This window comes from Babylonia areolata, chromosome 28 (assembly GCF_041734735.1).
Source record: "Babylonia areolata isolate BAREFJ2019XMU chromosome 28, ASM4173473v1, whole genome shotgun sequence".
Classification (NCBI taxonomy): domain Eukaryota; kingdom Metazoa; phylum Mollusca; class Gastropoda; order Neogastropoda; family Buccinidae; genus Babylonia; species Babylonia areolata.
Window position 1 is genome coordinate 25,032,281 of NC_134903.1, and position 4,999 is coordinate 25,037,279.

Below are 4,999 nucleotides of genomic sequence, written 5' to 3' on the forward strand. Positions count from 1 at the left end.
TCAGTGAAACTGGTTTGATATACACAGGGAAAAGACACACACACACACACACACACACACACACACACACACACACACATATATATATATATATATATATATATATATATATATATATGATCACGCATATACACATGGATATGTACATGATGCAGTGTTAAGTTCAACACATGTCATTATTTCAGTTCCTATTCAAAAAGTAGGGTAAAGGCATAAGTGGTAAAGAATCCATACTGAGCCTAGCTGACTCTTAGCGAAACACATTAAATCACATCACTAATTTAGCGAATTTTAGCAACTTTTTCCCAGTACAAATAGAAATTAATGGTGCATTCTTGTCGAAGCTGGGTCATGTTCTGTGATAGGTAAATACTGACTGCGGATATTTTTAATTGCAGGTCATTCCATGACAAAGTGGTATTCGTCTCCACTGACTCGATTTGTGTGTTTGAGTTTGAGTTTGTTTATTCCTACTAACTCTTTTGAGTCCTAGAGAAACAAGGAAACATGACAATAACAGGATGACGACCACAGAGGAAGAGCGAGGATAATTTAAAAAGAAGAAACAAAAGGGGGGATAATACAAATGGGGGGAAAAATAAAATGAAATAAAAGGCCAAATGTAATCATCAGTCTGGTACAATGCAATAGGAACAGACAAATGCACAAATCACAACTTAGATTTACAATAAGGCTCTGTATCTGACTAGTTGAGCCTGAACTGGGAACTGGGGGGGTTAGTTGGAGCATAGCATTAATAATGACATGGTGTAACAAAATAAAATACACAATAATTTGCATGTTATTTTAGCACCCATTTTTTATATATATATATATATATATATATATATATATATATGATCATGCAATTACAAATGGATATGTACGGGATGCGGTGTCAAGATTAACACAAGTCATTGTTCTAATTCCTGTTCAACAAGTACAGTTAAGGCATAAGTGGCAAAGAATCCGGACTGAAACTGACTCCTAACGAAACGCATTAAAACCTTCTTTAATGAACTTAGCAAAATTTAGTAACTTTTTCTTACTACTAATAGACATTAATGTTGCATATTTGTGGAAGTTGGGACGTGTTCTGTAATACTTAGGTAAATACTGATTGCGGAGATTTTGAATTGCAGGACATTCCGTGACAAAGTGGTATTCATCTCCCACTCGATTCATGTCACAAAGATGACACAATCTTGCTTCTTGTGGTATGTTCATGTGTCTCCATTTCTCAATTGGTAGTTTGTGATTACTTGTTCTGAGTTTCAACATTGGGATGCTATAGCACAATGGCAAAATGTCTAGATAATTTTCAAAAGCTATTTGGCATTTAAATAGACTGTAGTTATTGGCTTTCGTAGAGTTACGACAAGTTTCTACCCATTTTTGTGTATAACTATCTTTAAGTCTTTGGGTCAGATTGTTTATCAGCCATGTGGCTGATACAGATTGTGGATAGTACCACACAAGACAGCCCATTTGTGGGGAGCAATGTATCAACCAGGGGAAGTAACTCCATCCAGACGCACAGGACCGTTGTGACGTAAATGAACGTTGGAGTGTTGTAAGTTTTTGGGGATGTGGTGGAGTTGGTTGGTTGGTTGCTGGTTAGTACGATCTGATATTGCACGAACGATGCTCCATGCAATGTGCAACCATATTATGTTATATACCATCCTGTTGATTGACAGGTTCGTGACACGAGTTCAGTTCAGCTGCTGAAGGAGGCGTCACTACCGGCGTTCTTCCATAGGCATAACCTAACGCGCTTTGCCAGGCCTTGAGGAGGGGGAAGAATGAATATACATAAATGACAATAAAGATATTAATAAAGATAGTAATAGTATTGACAGAAAATAATAATAACAACAATAACAATGATAATAATAATAATGATAATAGTAATGATACTACTACTACTATTAATAATGATAATAATTATAACAATAATAATGATAACAATGATAATAATGAATAAATATCAGCTTTCCTAATTAATGAATAAAGACACGCACACATCCCCACGTATCGAAGCTCCCACTGCAAAGAGAGAGAGAGAGAGAGAGAGAGAGAGAGAGAGAGAGAGAGAGAGGAGGGGGAGTGAGGAGTGGGGGAGGGGGTGGGAGGGCACAACTTAGCAGTCTCAGACACAGAAGGCCACAGGCACATGCCCCGACATGAAACAAGTAACACAACTCACGGGAAGCACAGAGTTTTGTCCCATGTTTCTAAGTTTAGTAAACTGGTTTCCCCGATTGACAGGAGCCACTTTCGGTTGTGCAGTGGTGGTGGCATTAACAAGAGGATTTTGAACCGCCAAGGTACTGTAATGTGTATTTAAGATTTTCAACAGAGGTTTTAATGTGTCTGAAAGGAAAGACAGCCATTTTAAATATCCTCAGCGTGATTGTTAGGCAGTTTCCACCAGTGTGTACACTGGCCCCGTCAACACGCAAAACATGCCGACCGCTTCACGACGCTCATCCAGATCAGATTCCTGTTGCTGATTTGGGTAAAGAGTTAAAAGTAGTTATCGGCTGACAAAATCCTAGTCTTTTTCTTTTAACACTTTATCTTCTTTGTTGCATAATTCACCAGTAAGTGAGCGAACAGTCCCCAGGAAGGAAAACTGTTTAATTTCCTGGTCCTGTTAGACCATCGATTCCCACAAACCATCCTGTGGTGGTGACTAGAATGGAGACAATGTCCGTTGTTATTAACAGGTTCTGATTGAGGAACCATTATGAAATGATGACTGGCAGGTCTACTGATTACCACAGTGTTGTTGTATTGCACGTAAATGTGTGTATCCTAAGATGTCGAAGAGACAGAATTCAGAGTTCGATAAGGCTTGCAGACATTTTGAGTGTTTTTCTACAAGGAAGCATTCCGTGACAAACATATTCCGCAGTTATGTGTACATATTTAATTACACGACTTTGCAGATGATACCCAAATAACCGTCATGACTTACAAATCACAGATTTTGTCAGACACACATAATATATAGTCATGCACGATGCTTAGGATAGAATGTTTAACACCAGTTATGAAAATTGTACTGCAGTTTCAGTTTCAAGCAGTGACATTAGAAAGAATGAGTACTTGCTGCCCATTAGCATGTATACATGAAAAAAGAAATACATATGACAGCAGTTTGATTATAGTTCAATTATGTTTCACAAACACAAAATCCAGTGAATGTTATTCAGTAAAAGAGCATGATTGGAATCAGGATGCATACATTTTTCCATCAACATAATGGAAAAAGAATATTTTTGATATTAACAAATAGATATCTATAAGTAGTTATATAAAGCAATGGTTAGGTCACACTTTGAATAGTTTGAATGAATACATTATAGTCTCCCAGTTTTAAAAGGCCTGGCCCCCTTAGAGAGTAAGAAGTTAAGGGCTGAAACACTTGACTGAGGGGGGTGTTTTCTCTGAAGACCTTGTACTGTCCAGCTCTCCCTAGAGTTTTCTTATCACATTATAGTTTCCCGGACTTAAAAGGCAATTGGTCGCACTGTACAGACCAGAGAGAAATACAAAATTAGTCACAGACATAGTTACACAGATGAAAAAAGGTAAAGATACAAGGGTTTGCCCTCTCTAAAAGCAAGGAGAGTCAGGGGAGACAAGTCAAGTGGATTAGATTTTTAATCAGATGGTTGACAGTCCACTTTTCATACTTTTTCTTCTTTACTGTGATGCCATTTAAAACAGGGTTGAGAAAGTGTTTTTTAATCAGTTATTGTTGTACCAACATAGCATGTCTACATTCATTAACAGAAAAGACAGCGTGTATGAGAAGTCATGCAGGAGTGTGTAGTGTTGTTAGAATTATGTGTAGTAATGTGATAATTTGATAATTGTCTCCCCATGTGTGTGTAGTATTGTGAGAATCATCACCGCCCCAGGAGTGTGGTATTGTGATAATTGTCTCCCCACAGGTGTGTAGAATTGTGAGAATTATCTCCTGACAGGTGTGTGGTATTGTGATAATTGTCTCCCCACAGGTGTGTAGAATTGTGAGAATTATCTCCCCACAGGTGTGTAGTATTGTGAGAATTATCTCCCTACAGGTGTGTAGTATTGTGAGAATTATCTCCCCACAGGTGTGTAGTATTGTGAGAATTATCCCCCCACAGGTGTGTAGTAATGTGAGAATTGTCTCCCCACAGGTGTGTAGTATTGTGAGAATGATCTCCCCACAGGTGTGTAGTAATGTGAGAATTGTCTCCCCACAGGTGTGTAGTATTGTGAGAATTATCCCCCCACAGGTGTGTAGTAATGTGATAATTGTCTCCCCACATATGTGTGGTATTGTGAGAATTATCTCCCCACAGGTGTGTAGTATTGTGAGAATTGTCTCCTTATAGGTGTGTAGTATTGTGAGAATTATCCCCCCAAAGGTGTGTAGTAATGTGATAATTGTCTCCCCACATATGTGTGGTATTGTGAGAATTATCTCCCCACAGGTGTGTAGTATTGTGAGGATTGTCTCCCCGTAGGTGTGTAGTAATGCGATAATTGCCGCCCTATAGGTGTGTAGTTTTGTGAGAATTGTCTCCCCAGAGGTGTGTAGTTTTGTGAGAATTGTCTTCCCCACAGGTGTGTAGTGTTGTCAGATGAGAATCATCTCCCCTCAGGCGTGTAGTATTGTCAGAAAATGTTGTCTCCCCACAGAATGATGACAGGGGAACACTTTACTCATCTGTCATATACCAGGAAATGAAGTAATCACCAGTGTTTTTGTAAAACAGATTCCCAAAGTGCAGTGTAATTGAGAGTCGCTGACAGACAGGGTACTCCTTGTCTGCCTGATCCCACAGTGGGAAAGTCAGCTGCTTTTGTATGTTGGATAGTTTAGTGCTCACACACACACACACACACACACACACACACACACTTGTCACACACACACACACTTGTCACACACACTTGTCACACACACACACACACTCACACTTGTCACACACACACA

General features: G+C 38.9%; 1 protein-coding gene across 4 annotated transcripts in view; it reads left to right on the forward strand.

The window, feature by feature from the left end:
* The first annotated feature begins 2,199 nt into the window (after nucleotides 1–2,199).
* LOC143302114 (E3 ubiquitin-protein ligase mind-bomb-like) overlaps nucleotides 2,200–4,999 on the forward strand; it is a 54,107-nt gene continuing 51,307 nt past the window's right edge. Inside the window, exon 1 of one of the 4 annotated variants that reach the window (XM_076616650.1) lies at nucleotides 2,200–2,330. The gene's annotated coding sequence lies outside the window, so the exon portion shown is untranslated. Of the gene's footprint in view, nucleotides 2,331–2,391; nucleotides 2,522–4,999 lie in introns of those variants that run through there. The other 3 variants (XM_076616652.1, XM_076616651.1, XM_076616653.1) reach the window with 3 other exon arrangements.